This window comes from Somniosus microcephalus, chromosome 32 (assembly GCF_052327205.1).
Source record: "Somniosus microcephalus isolate GS21.2 chromosome 32, FLI_Smic_1.0, whole genome shotgun sequence".
In the NCBI taxonomy this organism is placed as follows: domain Eukaryota; kingdom Metazoa; phylum Chordata; class Chondrichthyes; order Squaliformes; family Somniosidae; genus Somniosus; species Somniosus microcephalus.
In genome coordinates, this window is record NC_141018.1 from 31,518,441 (window position 1) to 31,536,125 (window position 17,685).

Below are 17,685 nucleotides of genomic sequence, written 5' to 3' on the forward strand. Positions count from 1 at the left end.
CATCGACCTGAAACGTCGACTCTGTTTCTCTCTCCACAGATGCTGCCTGGCCTGCTGAGCATTTCCAGCATTTTCTGTTTTTATTTCAGATTTCCAGCATCCGCAGTATTTTGCTTTTGTTTTGTTGTAGGGGTATCATATTGTTCCCCGGACCACGGATGATATAACCCATCGTGGAGTAGAAGTTCATCAGAGAAAAGCAAGGCAATGAGTGACCCACCATTACTACGAAGCTACAACGTCGATATTTTGAATATAGTGCCACAATTGGCTGAAAGAGGGAGCGTTTGGAACCAGCTCCCACCCGATCAATCAAAAGACAATTTTTCTTATTGAGATTCCATAACCTAAAATGGACCATTGTGTCTCAGCCGTGGCTCGATGTGGGTAGCACTCTCGCCTCTGAGTCAGAAGGTTGAGGGTGCAAGTCCCACTCTGGAGACTTGAGCCTGTAATCAATCCAAGCTGACACTTCAGTGCTGTACTTGAGGGAGTGCTGCACTGTCGGAGGTGCTGCCTTTCGCATGAGATGTTAAACCGAGGTCCCCTTCTCAGGTGGACACTATTCGAAGAAGAGTGGGGGGGGGGGGGGGAGTTCTCCAATACTTACCTCTCAATCAACATCACTAAAAACAGATTCGCTGGTCATTATCTCATTGCTATTCGTGGGAGCTTGCTCTGTGCAAATTGCCTGCCACCTTTCCTACATTACAACAGTGGCCATAGGCCAAAGGTACGTCACTAATTGTAAAGCGTTTTGGGACATCCTGCGGTCGAGGAAGGCGCTATAGAAATGCAAATTCTTTCTTTAGAGAGTTTCTGGTGGTGCTAACCGTGTGAAGGGGGCAGGTATCAGTATAGGGATAGGGGAGTGGGAACTTTTAAAGCTTTTGAATATATAAACTCGTTCACTGCTTTTCCATTCTTATAGCTCCTTCCTGTTTCCCTCACACCTCTCTTTGTTCCGTTGCCATCGATGCTCTTCTTTCATTCTCCTTTTGCACTCATCAAGTTGCGGGTTGTTGGAGCTTGGGAACGGGTACCAAGTAACCCCAGGTTATGCATAACGCTGCAAATCTCTCCCTACTCTATGAGATGTGCCATACTGCAACCATGTGACAGTTTACCACCCCCCCCACCAGCCATCACGTGGCCTCTGATTGGGAAAAAAGGGGAAGTGCAACGAGACCTGGGTGTCCTTGTGCACCAGTCGCTGAAGGAAAGCATGCAGGTGCAGCAGGCAGTTAAGAAGACAAATGGTATGTTGGCCTTCATAGCGAGAGGATTCGAGTACAGGAGCAAGGATGTCTTGCTGCAGTTGTACAGGGCCTTGGTGAGACCACACCTTTAGTATTGTGCGCAGTTTTGGTCGCCTTATCTGAGGAAGGATGTTCTTGTCATGGAGGGAGTGCAGCAAAGATTCACCAGACTGATACCTGGGATGGCAGGAATGACGTATGAGGAGAGATTGGGTCGATTAGGCTTATATTCGCTAGAGTTTAGAAGAATGAGAGGGGGTCTCATTGAAACTTATAAAATTCTGACAGGACTGGACAGACTAGATGCAGGAAGGATGTTCCTGATGGCGGGGGAGTCCAGAACCAGGGGTCACAGTCTAAGGATAAGGGGTAAGCCATTTAGGACTGAGATGAGGAGGAATTTCTTCACCCAGAGAGTGGTGAACCTGTGGAATTCTCTACCACACAAGGCAGTTGAGGCCAATTCATTAAATATATTAAGAAGGAGTTGGATATATTTCTTAAGGCTAAAGGGACCAAGGGATATGGGGAGAAAGCAGGGACAGGGTACTGAATTTAGATGATCAGCCATGATCTCATTAAATGGCGGAACAGGCTCGAGGGGCCGAATGGCCTACTCCTGCTCCTATCTCTATGTTTCTCTGGGTTAGAATCCCAATCTAGTGCCAAACTAGAGGGAATTATATGCTGTGGGCCCACACGCGCTGGGATCGGAGTGCGGACCTCCCAAATTAATTTCATACAAGGTGCAGCCAGCAGAGACTTTCATCCCATTGGATTTGTACTCAGGACCCAGAGGGTCATTCCTGATCTCAGCACTTGTACGGTTATCTCTGAAGGTGATTTAATATTAATGTAGGGGCATCAACTCCCGACAGGTGTTCTTGTGCAGTCCTTAACATAAGTCTCCCTAAAAAAAACCTTGGTGGCAATGGAGATCTGTTTTACTGTTGGAACGACTTCCTCCAATCAGCTTGGGGTTCGACGGCAGGTTTCCCCAAGTCACGATCTAGGAGGTTCTTGAGAAAATCAGGAGGAGGTGAGGCTTGAAATCTGCAGCCTTAAGATAATGTGACCTTTATAGAACCATAGAATGAAACAGCAGAGTGGAAAGTCATTCAGCCCATCGTGCTCTTTGAAAGAGCTCTCCAATTAGTCCTGCTCCCCCTGCCCTGCAAATTTTTCCCCTTCAAGTATTTATCCAATTCCCTTTTGAAAGTTACTCTTGAATCTGCTTCCACCCCCCCCTTCAGGCAGCGCGTTCCAGATCATCATAACTCGCTGCGTAAAGTAATTTCTCTTCATCTCCCCCTCTGGTTCTTTTGCCAATTATATATCTTACATACTTGGGTGTTAATATTTGAATTTGAAAACAAAGATTTTCTTTCAAGCAGACTATCTCTAACTTGCGGTCTCTTGGTACTTGTAAGACTGGCATCCCTCAGTACGGCCTTTACTCTGTGGATCTGTTCACAGGCAAAAGATAAAGGCAGCACCAAGAGTTTGAACTTCCTCCGCAGCTCAGAGAGTTTCTATGTAATAAATCAGCAGAGGTACACTATGCTAATTTTATAACCAGCAACAGCGATAAGATAAATGTCACAGGGAGGACTCCTTAGAGTATGTTAGGATAAACTGAACAGGCTCTTCTTTGTGTTTCTGATTATTCTTTTCTATCTTTAATCCGCAACTATTTTATTATTACAAGGGCTTCAAATTATGCTGCGAAATCCTAGAACGATACAGCACAGAAGGAGGCCATTCGGCCCATCGTGCCTGTGCCGGCTCTTTGAGAGGGCTCTCCATTTAGTCCCACACTCCCCTGCTCGTTCCCCAGAGCCCCGCCAATGTTTCATTTTCAAGTTTCCTTTTGAAAGTTACTATTGAATTTGCTCCCCTGGGGCGCTAACGGGAGGCGCAAAGCAACCGAATTTTGCCTCCCCCACAAGCGGAAACATTTCCTCTACATCTACCCCATCAAACCCCTTCACAATTTTAAACACCTCTATCAGGTCACCCTTTTCTAGAGAAAAGAGCCCCCAGCCTGTTCACTCTTACCTGATAGTTGTAACCTCTCAGTTCTGGTATCATTCTTGTAAATCTTTTCTGCACTTTCTCCAGTGCCTCAATATCCTTCTTGTAATATGGAGATGGGAACTGTGCACAGCACTCTAAGTGAGGTCTAACCAAGGTTCGATTCAAGTTTAAAACAACTTCTCTGCTTTTCTATTCTATTTCTGTAAAAGTGCATTTTTTATGGCCTTGTTAACCTGCTACTTTCAATGATTTGTGACTCTGTACCTGGAGATCCCTTTGTTCCTCTACTCTATTTAGACTCCTATTCTCCAAGGAGTAGGTGGCCTCCTTACTCCCTCTACCAAAATGCACCACCTCACACTTAGCTATATTGAAATTAATTTGCCAATTTACACGTCTATTCTGCAAGTTCTGCAATGTTGGTACAAATTTATACAACGACTGGGCACCGAAACTCAAAGACTGCGCAAAAATTAAGAGGCAACTTCCTTAAGGGGGAGTTATCGGCCAGTTATCGGTCAGTTGTTAACTTCTTTTCCAGATACTCACAGTTGCTGTGTGCGGCCTGTAGTATGCGGCCATCTGATGCATCCCGAGGATAAGCCAGCCTCCTCCTAAAATAAAACTTCCATCGTAAACCTGGGACTGACGGCCCCCCCTCCTCCCCTTTACACGTACGTAGAGCACACAAGGCACGCCGTAGCCAACTTGCTCATGTGCCCTTGTCACTTCCGCAGCCTGCCTGCGGAAGGTTACCAGGTAGCCTCTACCTAGTTACCACTGGGATCAAATATTGATTTGTGTTCACAATAGCAACCGCCAGCACACTTGAGCCCCTGAAGCTGCTCAGACAAAGCAAAGAACCCACTAACCCAATCACTGCACAGATGCAACATTTCAAGCATCTATTTCTTGGCAAATGGCGTTAGTAGGACGGTGTTGGACGGTGAGCCCGACAATAAATTGCCTCCTCAATCTCTGCAAACAGAATATCCTTCTCCAGCCATACTGCAGCGGGCAATCGGTTGATTTCCAAAGGGCTTGGGCTTCCTGCCACGCTTATTATTGCACTCTAGATTCTTGGACGCACAATAACATGCTTTGTCAGCTCACTTCTTTCAGTCGCTACAACACAACCTTTCCTTAGCAACAGCTGATAATACACTGGCTGAGCGTGGCTGAACACGGGCAGGTGGTGAAAGGGAGGTGGGGGGGAGGGAGGTTAATTAAGACCCTTAAGAAAGTTACCATGGAAACCAACTTGTTTTATGAGGAAGAAAAGGGCTTCTCGTTTCAAGAGAATGCGACTATGAGGAAAATGCAGGATTTTAGCTGCTACTGAATTTATATTTCAATAAGAAAGAAAGACTTGCATTTCTGTAGCGCCTTTCACAACCTCAGGACGTCTCAAAGCGCTTTACAGCCAATGAAGTACTTTTTGACATGTACTCACTGTTGTAATGTGGGAAACACAGCAGCCAATTTGCGCACAGCAAGCTCCCACAAACAGCAATGTGATAATGACCAGATACAGGAAACTCTTGATTTACCGGCACCTAAATAACCGGAAATCTCTGTTAACCGGCAAAATTCAGGAGTAGGTTCAGGTAAGTTTTACTTCATATTAGTGGCTGTTCCTGGATCTGTGGCCGTGTAACCAGGGTTCCTGCACCTGTTGCTATGCAACAGGGAAGCCTGGATCTGTGGCTGTGTACGGGGCTCTCGTACCTTTTACTATACCTCTCTGTAATCCGGACTTTTTGATAAACCGGCACCACGCCGGTCCCGTCGGTGCTGGATAAAAAAGAGTTTCCTGTATTCTGTTTTAATGATGTTGGTTGAGGGATATATATTGGCCAGGACACCCGGGGAGAACTCCCCTGCTCTTCTGTTGAAATAGTGCCGTGGGATCTTTTACACCCACCTGAGAGGGCAGACCTCCAATAATGCAGCATTCCCTCAGCACTGCACTGGAGTGTCAGCCTGGATTTTTTTTGTATTTAAGTCGCTGGAGTGGGACTCAAACCCACAACCTTCTGACTCAGAGGGGTGGGTGCTACTCACTGAGGCACAGTTGGCAATTAATGATCTAAATAAAAAGCTAAAGGAAAAACTAATAATGCTGGAAACCTGATTAATTAATGATACGTTCTTATTACCTCAGCTTTCTTTTGTTAACCTATTCTACAAGCACAACAATATCTTAAGTTTAAGCTCTTAATTCCGACGTTGGAAAAGGGAGAGAGAGCGCCCTTTCTGGCTCGGTGCGTAACTGCACCACGCACTGCAGTTCTGAATCGCACGGAGCAGCGGGAAAAGTTTCCTCAGTGTATAATTTGTGGGAACGTATGAACAATGGCAGACAGGTAAAGACCCTCTGGTTCATCCAGCTTGTCCCACACAATTCTGACACCTTGTGCATCTCAATATAGCCACTCTCTCCACCCCACCCCGAAACCACGTGATCTCCCGGGAGAGGCGGGGAAAAAAAACAGATTCAAACCCAGGCCGATTTGGAGGGAATAAAAATCTGGGAAACTCCTCTCCGACCCTCTTAGGCGATGGGAACTGGTCCAGGAGACCAACTGCCTTTACCTCCTTCAGGATGTCCCATAGCGTTTCACAGCCAATAAATTACATTCGAAGTTTAGTTACTCCTCCAATTCTGGCCTCTTGCGCATTCCCGATTTTAAATCGCTCCACCATTGGTGGCTGTGCCTTCAGCTGCCTGGGCCCTGAGCTTTGGAATTCCCTCCCTGAACCTCACCGCCTCTCTCTCCTCCTTTAAGACACTCGTTAAAACCTACCTTTTTGACCAAGCTTTTGGTCACCTGCCCTAATATCGCCTTATGTGGCTCGGTGTCAAATTTTGTTTGCTAATCGCTCCTGTGAAGCACCTTGGGACGTTTTACTACGTTAAAGGCGTGAGATAAATATAAGTTGTTGTGGTTATGTAAGCAAATGTGGCAGCCATTTTAGGTACAGCAAGATCCCACAAACAGCGATGAGATCGATGACCAGTTAATCTGTTTTGGGCGTGTTGGCTGATGGATGAATGTTGGTCGAGGCTCACCTTCAACCAGTGTCATGGGGTCCGTTAATAATAATCTCTTAATCGTGGTAAATATTTTCCTCACAATCCCATTTATGCCTTTAATACAAACAGGAGGGAATCCCTTCCACTCGCCATCCACTGATCAGTGCTGAGCTTGCTGGTCTCAGACTGGGTGGCGGTGGGGATGGTATGATTGGGCCGCGGTGGTTCTGGGGAAGGGGGGGAATATATTGGGGTAAATCTTCTCAGCCCCAGGCGATGTGGAGAGGCCGTCCGCTATAGAAGCCGCCCAATTTATATTTCGGTTGCGTCAAGCTGAAAATCAACCCCCTTGCTTTTTTTTAAAGTGAACAGGTCGTTTAATGGGACTCGAGATACTCGATGGTAGCGGAAATCTGGAACTCAGTCCCCCAAAAAGCTGGTGAGGCTGGGGATCAATTGAAAATTTCAAAACTGAGCTGGATGGATTTTTGTTAGGCAAGGGTATTAAGGGTTACAGAACCAAGGCGGGTAAATGGAGTTAAGATACAGATCAGCCATGATCTAATTGAATGGCGGAACAGGCTCGAGGGGCTGAATGGCCTCCTCCTGTTCCTGAGATGAATTGTACACTCTCTAAAGGCAAAATCGTTACCACTTAGAAAAAGGAATTCGCTGTTTTTGGACAACTTCATGATAATTTCCAGAGGGTTTCTATATTGTTCAGTGTGACTAAAATACTCCATCCCCTCAACCCACAGGCCTCTGGCCACCTGCGCATGCTTTTTTACATAGAGTTTACAGCACAGAAACAGGCCATTCGGCCCAACTGGTCCGTGCCAGTGTTTATGCTCCACACGAGCCTCCCTCCCTCCCCTCTTCATCTCGCCCCATCAGCATAACCTTCTATTCCTTTCTCCCGCATGTGTTTATCTAGCTTCCCCTTAAATGCATCTACAGGAAATTCTTTTTTATCCGGCACCGACGGGACCGGCGTGGTGCCGGTTGATCAAAAAGTCCGGATTACAGAGAGGTATAGTTACTAAGGTACGAGAGCCCCGTACACGGCCACAGATCCAGGCGTCCCTGTTGCATGGCAACAGGTGCAGGAACCCCGGTTACACGGCCACAGATCCAGGCGTCCCTGTTGCATGGCAACAGGTGCAGGAACCCCGGTTACACGGCCACAGATCCAGGCGTCCCTGTTGCATGGCAACAGGTGCAGGAACCCCGGTTACACGGCCACAGATCCAGGCGTCCCTGTTGCATGGCAACAGGTGCAGGAACCCTGGTTACACGACCACAGATCCAGGAACCCCGGTTACACGGCCACTAATATGAAGTAAAACTTACCTGAACCTACTCCTGCATTTTGCCGGTTAAGAGACATTTCCGGTTATTTAGGTGCCGGTAAAAAGAGAGTTTCCTGGTATAATATTCACCTCAACCACTCCACTGGCACACAGCACTGAAATGAAACGGCGCAGATAAACCTCTTTGAGCACTGCAATGTCTTTTGGAACGTGCATGTTTTGTTACCTGCCAAAAATGCTTCCACATTCTTCCACATTCTCTGGGTAAAGAATCTTCTCCTGAAATCCTTATTGGATTCATTAGTGACCATCTCATATTTATGGCCACTCGTTTCGGACTATCAAGGAGTGCTCAGTCAGGTAAAAGCAGATTAATCACTTCATAGAATCATTGAACCATACGGACAGAAGGAGGCCATTCGGCCCATCATGTCTGTGCCGGCTCTTTGAAAGAGCCATCCAATTAGTCGCACTCCCCCCTGCTCTTTCCCCACAGCCCTGCAAATTATTTCTTTTTAAGTAGAGATCCAAATCCCTTTTGAAAGTTACTATTAAATCTGTTTCCACCGCCCTTTCAGGCAGCGCATTCCAGATCACAACAACTGGCTGAGTTAAAAAAAAATCTGTGTCCTGTGGTTACCGACCCTCCTGCCAGTGGAAACCATTTTCCCCTATTTACTTTGTCAAAAAAACCCTCATAGTTTTGACTTGTAACTCTCAACCCTATCCGTCAATTCGATTTCTGTCTTTCACTGTTTCCCCAATGGAAGAAATCTGCACAGTAATTTGAACAGACCTTAAATAGTCTCCTGATTGTATTCAGAATCAATATATAAGCTTGCCGTTACTGATTAGCCCCAGTGCGGTTTGGACACATAAATATATAAGGTCACAGAGGACAGGAGTGAGGGAGACAAAGTGAGGAGATAATTTTAGGCTGCCGGGCTGAGTATCCAAGGATCGGAGCTTGCGAACACGCCCCACAGTATAACAGTGCCCAGCTGGGCAAAGACACCCCTTTCTATTGTGTGTCCCAACTTAAAGTGACCGTTGAACTGAAACGATTATATGCCATGCAGTTGGTCTGGAGTTCAATTGCATTGAGAACACTAAATTTGCCCCTGAGCTATCTGTATAAAGGGACACGTGTAAAAACGATAAGCTATCCTATATCCTTGGAACATAGGAACAGGAGGAGGCCATTCAGCCCCTCGAGCCTCTTCCGTCATTCAATGCGATCATGGCTGATCTGCCCCACATCCCTTAATACCTTTGGTTAACAAAAATCTACAAATCTCAGATTTAAAATTAACAATTGATCTAGCATCAGTTGCCATTTGCGGAAGAGAGTTCCAAACTTCTACCACCCTTTGTGTGTTGAAGTGTTTCCTAATTTCACTCCTGAAAGGTCTGGCTCTAATTTTTAGACTATGTTCCCTAGTCCTAGAATCCCCAACCAGCGGAAATAGTTTCTCTCTATCTACCCTATCTGTTCCCCTTAATATCCTGAAAACTGCCATCAGATCACCCCTTAACCTTCTAAATTCTAGGGAATACAACCCTAGTTTGTGTAATCTCTCCTCGTAACTTAACCCTTGGAGTCCGGGTATCATTCTGGTAAACCTACGCTGCACTCCCTCCAAGGCCAGTGACGTAAGAAAACTACTAGGCACTTGGTCTAAGCGTTAAACAAAGCTTTAATCAACTGTTTTACAACATGGAGGTCTAGTTGCGTCCTTCACTAGTTCCTGTTAAGAATGTCCTGCGCAAGCTGGGCCCATGCCCGAGTATTTCTACTCTCCCTGGACAGCGCCACCCGTAGGCCGCTCAGTATTATTTCATAAGTCTTTCTTTCAAGAATGACTGATTCATGTCAGCCAGCATTCCACCACTGTGTTCAAATCGCCATTTGTTTTGGTGTCACTTTTAAACTGCTCCTCGTGCTCAGTGTCTCTTCACCCAATCCCTTTGCGTTAAAGATGACTTCAAATCGGGCCGGGCCTTTTTAGTGTTGGTGTCCATACGAGACCCCTCTGTCTGCTATTTTATCAAAAAAAGGTTAAACCACGTAAAACTAATGTCCTTCCTTAAAATAGTCGAAACGTGTCAACAGGGAGCATTTCTGCACGACTTCAACACACAGATATCTTTCACAAAGTGCATCGAAACAGAAATAATATTTTAAATGAATGTTTTGTTGATTCGCACTGAAGGATTAAGGACAGTGAAAGCTGCTCGGGGGGGGGGCGGCTGTCATAAGCTGAGCTCTGTGCACTGAATGCTAAATGCCTTGCAATGGATCCAGTGTTTATCTGTACACAGATTGCTCGCACTTTAAACAAAGCGATTATTGTATCTGATTGGCCACATAATCCCACTCAGCACTGGCAAAGACACGGTGTATCTGATGTCAGCCCATTTCCACTTGCTAAGGTTGCGCTTATCAAAACACTAATCTTCCGATGCCATGCGAGCTCATCCTGACACCGTTTCCCTGCCTGACATACGAGGAGGGGGTCAGTGATAATGCAGGACCCATCTCTGGCTTATCTAAATTCAGCTCATGCGACGTAAAGTGAAATCGATGCCTCGTTTATTGTCCCTCAGGTTAAGCGACACGAAAGCAAACTCACGGTTCACGGAGGTGTAATGAGCTCACCTCTGGGGCCTGCCCCTCTTTGGAGACCTTGGGAGACGGTGAAATCAGTCGGCTAATGGACGGATACAGCAGGGCAGCCGGCAAACGGCTGACAGCTCCCTTCTTATCAGCACAGGAAGCAGACAGACAGACCGCAGCACAGGGCGCCTTCATTAATCAATCACTTATTTAGTGTTACACATACAGGGGGGGTTATGCTTCAACTGTATAAAACACTAGTTAGGCCTCAGCTGGAGTACTGCGTGCAGTTCTGGTCACCACATTACAAGAAAGATGTGATTGCACTAGAGAGGGTACAGAGGAGATTTACAAGGATGCTGCCGGGAGTAGAGAATCTTAGCTATGAGGAAAGACTGGATAGGCTGGGTCTGATTTCCTTGGAACAGAGGAGGCTGAGGGGAGACCTTATTGAGGTGTGTAAAATTATGAGGGGCATAGATAAAGTGGATAGGTGGGAAGCCCATAAAACCCTCCCACCAGATAGGACTAACCACCCTGTCAGCAGGTATAAAGCACGGCGTGGAAGGAGTGTTCCCGTCACGGCCTGTCAGACTGTTATTCCACCTATGAATCTTCACACTGTTCTCCAAGGGAGGAAGACAACAACAACCAACAGTGGATTTTTTTTCTTTTTAAACGACCATAATAATCGCATCGCGGGTGTCCACCGAGCACTGGGAATCCGGCCGGGATACTGTCACTGCTAATAGTCATAAAGTCAGTGTCATCATATGACAACATTGGGTAGAATGAGGGGTTCTGCAGATCTGGCTCAACAAACCTTCGCTGCAATGAAGTGGCCATAAACATTTTAGGATATGACTTGCGCGTAAGACCCGCAGCTTGGCAGCTGACACCGCAATAATACAAAAGCAGATTAAGCACGGTGGCATAGTGGTTAGCACTGTTGCCTCACAGCGCCAGGGAACCGGGTTTGAATCTGGCCTCGGGTGACTGTCTGTGTGGGGTTTGCACATTCTCCCCATGTTTGCGTGGGTTTTCTCCGGGTGCTCCGGTTTCCTCCCACAGTCCAAAGATGTGCGGGTTAGGTTTATTGGCTATGATAAATTGACCCTTAGTGTTAGGGGGATTAAATACGTGGGGTTACGGGGATAGAGTGGGATATGTGTTGGTGTAGGGGTTACGGGGATCGGGTGGGATATGTGTCGGTGCAGGCTCGATGGGCCGAAATGGCCTCTATCTGCACTGTGGGGTTTCTGTGATTCTGTGATTCTGTGAAGTCAAGAGAGAAAAGGGAATAGAATAGAAACATAGAAGATAGGAACAGGAGTAGGCCATTCGGTCCCTCGAGCCTGCTTCGCCATTCAATGGGATCATGGCTGATCATCCAATTTCAGTACCCTGTCCCTGCTTTCTCCCCATATCCCTTAATCCCTTTAGCCTTAAGAAATATATCTAACTCCTTCTTGAATATATTTAATTAATTGGCCTCAACTGTCTTCTGTGGTAGAGAATTCCACAGGTTCACCACTCTCTGGGTGAAGAAATTCCTCCTCATCTCTGTCCTAAATGGCTTACCCCTTATCCTTAGACTGTGACCCCTGGTTCTGGACTCCCTCGCCATCGGGAACAACCTTCCTGCATCTAGTCTGTCTATTCCTGTTAGAATTTTATAAGTTTCAATGAGATCCCCTCTCATTCTTCTAAACTCCAGCGAAAATAAGCCTAATCGACCCCAATCTCTCTTCATACGTCATTCCTGCCATTCCAGGTATCAGTCTGGTGAATCTTCGCTGCACTCCCTCCATGGCAAGAACATCCTTCCTCAGATAAGGCGACCAAAACTGCACACAATACTCCAGGTGTGGTCTCACCAAGGCCCTGTACAACTGCAGCAAGACATCCTTGTTCCTGTACTCGAACCCTCTCGCTACGAAGGCCAACATACCATTTGCCTTCTTAACTGCCTGCTGCACCTGCATGCTTACCTTCAGCGACTGGTGCACAAGGACACGCTGATACGCTGAAAGGCTGAGATGAGGTAGATGGAATGGGAGGAGACTCGTGTCAGAGTATAACCACCAGTGCAGACTAGTTGAGCCGAACGGCCTGTTTCTGCGCTGTAGATTCTGTGTAATATTCTATGTGATTCTATGTTGTGCTGTGCACCCAGTGTTGGCATCAATCATTTGCAGATCAGGTAGAGCACTGGCCAGATGTTCCACTTCAACCATGTACCTTCTCCCTCAACCTCAGACCAGCCAGGCCTACAGTATCGGTGCGGCATTACCACTTCCCACACCAGCCACCCTTGTGTTCATTCCTAGTGACAGGTCCAGTTTAGTGCCAAGCTATGGGCATCTTCTGCTGTGAATTCTGTGGTCCTCTTATGACTGGATTGAAGTGTCCAAAGCCACTGCAAGTAATTACCACTGGGAGTAAGAGTGAAAGAACCTATAGCGCCTTTACAGCCAATGAAGTACTTTTTGAAGTGTAGTCACTGTTGTAATGTAGGAAATGCAGCAGCCAATTTGCGCACAGCAAGATCCCACAAACAGCAATGTGATAATGACCAGATCATCTGTTTTTAGTGATGTTGATTGAGGGTTACCAGGAAGAACTCAATTGCTCTTCTTCGAAATAGTGCCTTGGGATCTTTTATGTCCACCTGAGAGAGCAGACGGGGCCTCGGTTTAATGTCTCATCTGAAAGATGGCACCTCCGACAGTGCAGCACTCCCTCAGCACTGCACTGGGAGTGTCAGCCAACTGTAGCAGGTCCCACAAACAGCAATATGATAAATGACCAGATAATCTGTTTCAGTGATATTAGTCGAGGGTTAAATATTGGCCAGGGCACTGGGGATAACTCCCCTGCTCTTCTTCGAAATAGTGACATGGGGTCTTTAACGTCTAGGGCCTCGGTTTAACATCTCATCCGAAAGACGGCACCTCTGACAGTGCGGCACTCCCTCAGCGCTGGCACTGGGAGTGTCAGCCTAGATTTTGTGCTCAGGTCTCTGGGAGTGGGCTTTGAACCCACAACCTTCGGGCTCAGAGGCGAGGGTGCTGCCCACCGAGCCATGGCTGAGATTATTGCCCTAAGGGGTTCAAACCCAAGTATCATTGTACTCTGCTGTTGCTGCATCTTGGAGCTGGTGAGACTGAGGTCAGTCTTGAGGTGCTGTTACACTGGCACTCATTAAGTTTCTATTCTGGAAGCATGGGGGGCGATTTTGCCAGCCCTGGGGAGGTGGGTATGGAGGTGGGACTGCCGGGAAAATGGCAGAATTTGGGGGCGAGTGCCCAACCCACCTTCAATCCGCCTCCGTGCCATCTTGCCAGGAGGCGGGTAGCCGTCCCGCGCTGGGTCCCGTCTCCTTGGAGGCGGGAAGGGATTAAAGCCTATTAATTGCCTGTTAACAGGTAGTTAACAGGCAGAAAATAGGATTATCCCCTTTTTGCCCTCACAAGTGCGGGCTTCCCGAAGGCTCCGAAACCCGCCAGGTCAGCGAGGCAAGTACTGGGTTTGCGGGGGTCGGGGTGCAAAAGTGTGGTGTGAAGGTAAGTGATGGGTGCAAGAGTGGAGAGGTGAGTATCTGAGGTAAGTGCAAAATGTTTGTAAAACTGTACTTACCTTTGTTTCTTCCTGCAGGCTTCAGTCGGTTTGTATGCGGAGAGTCTCGCACCTCCGTGTTGCAGATGAGAGATGGCCGTTGCATTCTCAGATGCAACAACCATCTAATTTCTGTAAAAGAAAGATGTTTGATGAGATCTTGAATTCAAGACCTCATCAAACTACAGAGATTGTCGTTGTTTGACAGCTTCACAGAGCTGTCAAACAATGACAATTCATCTGTCAAAAATTTTTGACAGATGAAACGTCATATGCTGACGTTCTCTGTAACCGGCTTTCCCTTAATTGGCCTGCTAAACCTGCTGGGCGGGACTTAACAAGGTCAATCAAGGGAAAATAGCGTGGGTTGGCCAGAAGTTGATGGAGGCGAGACTGAAACCCGACAAGTGGGAGTCCCGCCTCCAAAAGCTCCCCTGGTGTCTGTGCACCCGACACCTCGGCTCACACCGTTAAATCCAGCTCCTGCACCCTGGCAGAACGCCAGACCCATGACTAAATGCAACAGGCTGTACAATTTAAATGACCAAATAGATAGAACCGCAACTCTTTCATATCACGATCGACCTGCTGCTTCAAGAAAATCAAAATCAGATGACAAGACGATCAGAATTGGAAAAGTTGCACACTTTGGGAAGTTTTCATGAAGTCTTTGATGCAGCTTCGCAATCACAATCGTACACTGTGCGATGATCTCCTAATCATGTGCTTGCTCACTTAGGAATGGGTCGTAATCTGTTTACATAAATGATTATGTGACTAATAACTCTCGCTAATGCCAGTCCCTAATGAGTTTTGCATTCATAAAGATTAACATCCAACTCTTCTGTAGTCCCTGCCTGTCATCCACGTGGCATGATCGGGATGTTAGCAATTAGTGAGCATAATTCTAGTTGTGTCTGATTTTGTCATTCTCATTAAAGAATGACAATGCCTTGTTATTTATTTTTAGTCTCCAGCCCTGGACAATTCCCTCAAATGTGTTGCAAGCTACTGGTAGCTAACCTTATTTTCTCTCTCACAGTTCCAACGTGACTTTCAGTGTTGTTAATGTTACCCAGTCTTGTGCTCATATCAGTAAACACACTGGATTAAATTCTACTCCCGATGCTAAGCAGCATGAATTGTACATTTCGAGCACCGGTATTATTTAGTGATGTGATATCATGGACGGTATTTCCATCCACACACTCCATCACCATCTCCCCATTAATGGGAACATCAAAATCACTGAGGGAGTGCTGCACTGTTGGAGGTGCCGTCTTTCAGATGAGATGTTAAACCGAGGCCCCGTCTGCCCTCTCGGGTGGACATAAAAGATCCCACGGCCACTATTTCGAAGAAGAGCAGGGGAGTTCGCCCCGGTGTCCTGTCCAATATTTATCCCTCAACCAAACATCACTATAAAACAATTTATCTGGTCATTATCACATTGCTGTTTGTGGGAGCTTGCTGTGCGCGGATTCTCTGCCGTGTTACAACAGTGACTGCACTTCAAAAAGTATTTCATTGTCTATAAAGCACTTTGGGACGTCCGGTGGTCATGAAAGGTGCTATATAAATGCAGTTCTTTCTTTATTTTTACTCAATGCATAGGCAGGGACAGAGAAAGGTCTAACTGTCTGGTGAGAAGATTCTTATTGCAAGTGGCTCCATTGATAGCACTCTTGCCTTTGAATCAGAAGGCTGGGGGTAAGATTCCCCACTCGAGCGAGTGAGGTACTGAGGGAGTGCTGTTTTGTCAGAAATGCTGCCCTTTGGATGAAGAATTTAACAGAGTTATATGGATATTAAAGATCTGGTCACAGGGAGTTTCGTCAGTAAGCATTCCTCCGAGCTCATGCACAACAAGGCTTCACAAACAGCAATGAGCTGAATAACCGGTTCGTCTGTTTTCGTGTGTGTTGGTTGTGGGATAAATGCTGGCCAGGAGATCTCCCTCGACTCTTTTCGGATCCCAAAGATGTCCTGGTCCCTCTGGCGGTGCAGCACTCCCTCAGTATTGCTCTGGGAGCGTCAGCCTAGATGTTGGGCTCAAGACTTGGAGCGGGGGCTCGAACCCACAACCTTCTGATGCAGAGGCGAGAGCGCTACTAACTGAGCCACAGCTGACACTGAATGAATTCAGTACGATGCAAGAATATAATGGAACTACAGAACTCAGAAACAAATAATGTGCAGGTGTGACCGCTTTGCGGAACACCTCTGTTCAGTCCATAAGGGGGACCCCGAGCTTCCGGTCGCCTGTCACTTTAATTCTCCGCTCCAGTCCCACTCAGACCTCACCATCCTCGGCCTCTTACACTGTTCCAATGAAGCTCAACGTAAGCTCGAGGAACAGCACCTCATCTTTCAATTAGGCACTTTACAGCCTTCTGGACTCAACATCGAGTTCAACTATTTCAGATCATAACCTCGGCCCCTATCATTTTTTTCCATTTTTTTTTCTCTCTCTCTCACATGGCAGCTGTCTTTCATTCTGCCATTGCCATTTACAGTTCATCTAGGGCCATCTATTGTTTCTTAACTTGTCCCATTACCATCTCCTTTTGCCTTGCACCATCATCCCTTTTGTCTCTTAATCTCTCCTGCCTTCCAGCCTATCACAGACCTTCCCTTTTGTTCTTTCCTCCCCTCCCCCCTCTCCCTGCCCCTACACTTGCTTAAAAACCCGTTCCATCTCCAGCTTTTTCCAGTTCTGACGAAGGGTCATCGACCTGAAACGTTAACTCTGTTTCTCTCTCCACAGATGCTGCCTGACCTGCTGAGTATTTCCAGCATTTTCTGTTTTTATTTCAGATTTCCAGCATCCGCAGTATTTTGCTTCTGTAATGTGCAGATCATGGCGTTCTCTGCAGTGAACTGCACCATTCTAAATCAGTGTGGAGGTCATTTTTTAAGGCTTCATTGCCAATGTGGAGCCTTGCTTGCGGTGGGCAGGGGTCGAAGAATGGGGGACATCGTGTCACCGGCCCAGCTTCAACGCAGGCTCCTGTCTGTCAAAGTTTCACACCAGCAAGGTGAGCCCTCATAACCTTTAAAGGGCATTTTAATAGGAGAGTGTCTGCCTCACGAGATGTCAGATCCTGACTCGACAGGGAGCTGAACACAGAGACAAAAATCACCACAAGTGAAACAAAAATGTAACAGAATAGCCAGAAAGCAAATGTTACTCTTTGAAAAAACTAAATGAAATAATTTTCCTTAATGCAGCAGCGTCGCTGGGGAGAGAGGTCATTTATTGCCAACAGCCGTCTGCTGTCAGCATTGATATTGCTCCAGCGACGAATTTGATTAAAACGTAAATATGTTTAATGTAAAACCGCTGTAATAGGCATCATTTTGTTATTGATTTTTTAACTACAACTTTGCCTACGTCAGATATCTTTACTGCCATCAACACAGCTTTTTACCCGGAGAGCTAAAGGGATAAGTTGGACTTATCGCAGTAAATATTACAAGGCTTGGATCAGAGAACCAGCCAGGGAGTTCAGCCAATTTCCCAGTCAATACTCAGCACAGTGACAATGGTGTTATAAATCTCATCATTCATCAAGAAACTACTCATGAAATAATGCTGGACGGCCAGCTGGTGGCGCCGTCCAAGGAGTATAAATACTCGGGCGTCGGCCCAGCTTTCCAGGGACATTTTGTAAGACAAGGAACTAGTGAAGTACAACTAGACCTCCATGTTCTGAAACAAGTTGATTAAGGCCTTGCTTTATACTCGAACCAAGTGCGTAGTGAGTTTTATTACGTCAAATGGCATGCTCAATAGTGGATTCTAAT

The 17,685-nt window shown here is 46.6% G+C and overlaps 1 protein-coding gene across 1 annotated transcript in view; it reads right to left on the reverse strand.

The window, feature by feature from the left end:
• Window positions 1-17,685, reverse strand: part of ccdc33 (coiled-coil domain containing 33) — a 340,583-nt gene that overhangs the window by 64,004 nt on the left and 258,894 nt on the right.